The following is a 1,939-nucleotide window of genomic DNA, read 5'->3' on the forward strand; positions in this document are numbered from 1 at the left end:
CCTCGAAGCAGACCCACGAACATGTTTAAATACGCTGCTACCGGTGGCCGCGATGTTGAATGCATTTTTTTTTTGCGTCCAACGTCACGGCCTAGACCCCAAGCGTCTCGCAAAGCCTCTTGGGAGTACCAAACCTCTCGGCACGGCAAGAGCCAAGGAAAACCGTAATTGCAACTCTCCATCCGCGGTGCCATCTGTGGTGCCTAGGACGTGACGATGAGGCGCCTATCGAATAGATATGTACAACGACTCTTGGCAACGAATATCTCGGCTCTCGCATCGATGAAGAATATAGAAAAATGCGATACTTGGTGTGAATTACAGAATCCCATGAACCATCGAGTCTTTGAACGCAAGTTGCGCCCGAAGCCATCTGGTTGAGGGCACGTCTGCCTAGGCGTCACGCATCTCTTCGCCCCCAGCGTCTCCCCCCGCACTCATAAAATACGGGGCGGTGATGCATCCATCCGAAGGAGGGGCGGAAACTTGCCTCCCGTTATTCTCGCGTAGCGGCCGGCCCAAAATAGGATTCCGTGTCGATGCATGTCACACGATACTTGGTGGTTGTATTTGTAACGCCCCAAAAATAATTACCAAATTAATTAGCAATTGAAATAATTATTGAGTTGATGAAATAATTATTATTGTTAATGAGATTATAGAGTGTATTTACAAAATACACTAGTCTATTAATCAATGAGTTTGATGATTTTTAGAGATCTGGAATATTTGGCATTTTGGAATAATTATTGAGATATTGAAATAAAAATAAATATTTATGCCAGATAAATTAATTTGGAAGAATATTCGACCGAGTGGGCTAGTCAGAGTCTAAATTGGATTTATTATTTAATTTGGAAATGGTATTAATTGATGTTGGGTGTGTGTATCAGAAAAATATCAGATTGGAGACTAATTTTACCATTTGGGTTTCAAATAAATTAGTCCGAGACCCGAAAATATTGGGTTGCTATAAATAGAAAATCAAGCACGGGAACCTCATAAAGAGAAAACACAGAGTAAGAAATTTTGCCCCAATTTTCAAATTTCCCGATTGGCACAGTAGCATCTCTCACGTTTTCCATCGCCGGCCGTTCGTCGGAGCTCCGATCAAGAATCCGACCAGTCAATTTTAGCCAACATCAAGATGAGTCTATTGATACCAAGAAATCATAGATCCGACAGTTGGATCGTCGGGAAATCGACGAAGAACAGTCGAGTTTCGCGCAGGTACTATTCATCGTCTTCTTCGTTGAGATTTTGGCGATTGTAGCTCGATTGAGTTGGTTTTTGAGCTGCTATTCGGTAGTAGGATGTGTGAAGATCATTTCCCAAGCTTTTTGAAGCATTGTTTGCGAGAAAATCGGACGGATCTGAGCTCGAAATCTCACGCCACCTCCAACTGTTTTTCTCCGATCTACACCGCCACGGTGGTCCGATTTGATCGTGGCCTAGTGCGTTGGAATCGTCTCGTTGAGCTCTAGATGCCTGCCAAATTTCATAATTTTTGGAGAAGTTTTGCATCGCCGCCGCCGGACCCCGCGTCGCCGCCGTCTTCTCATGCGAACCACCGGCCATCGACGTGTTACCCATTTTAGATCGTCTCGACGTGATGAATTCGAATATCCAAGTTTCGAGTCGAGATTCAAAATCGTTAAGCAGTGAGAGCGCAATAAAGTTTGCAAATTTATCGGTCAAAGTTTGACCAAAGTTGACCGATGTTGACTTTTGTATATTATGTGATTTTTTGAAGATTCGAAACCAGTCGAGAATATTTAAAGGTAGAGATCAACAGTCTAAGGGTTTGAACTTTTCCAAACTTGTAAAAATTGAGGTATGAGCTGATGTTGATTTCGAAGGGAATGAATACTCGAGCGAGTTTGAGATTCTCGAGTTCCCGATTAAAATCACATACTTGCATGTTTATTTGTTTATTTGA

The 1,939-nt window shown here is 42.8% G+C and overlaps 1 non-coding gene across 1 annotated transcript; it reads left to right on the plus strand.

Annotated features, from left to right (window-relative positions):
- Positions 1-247: 247 nt before the first annotated feature.
- On the plus strand, positions 248-403 carry LOC140869839 (5.8S ribosomal RNA). The gene has a single exon (XR_012146832.1). It is a non-coding gene; the product is annotated as a 5.8S ribosomal RNA (ribosomal RNA).
- Positions 404-1,939: the final 1,536 nt, after the last annotated feature.

Source organism: Henckelia pumila, chromosome 4 (assembly GCF_033568475.1).
Source record: "Henckelia pumila isolate YLH828 chromosome 4, ASM3356847v2, whole genome shotgun sequence".
NCBI lineage: Eukaryota > Viridiplantae > Streptophyta > Magnoliopsida > Lamiales > Gesneriaceae > Henckelia > Henckelia pumila.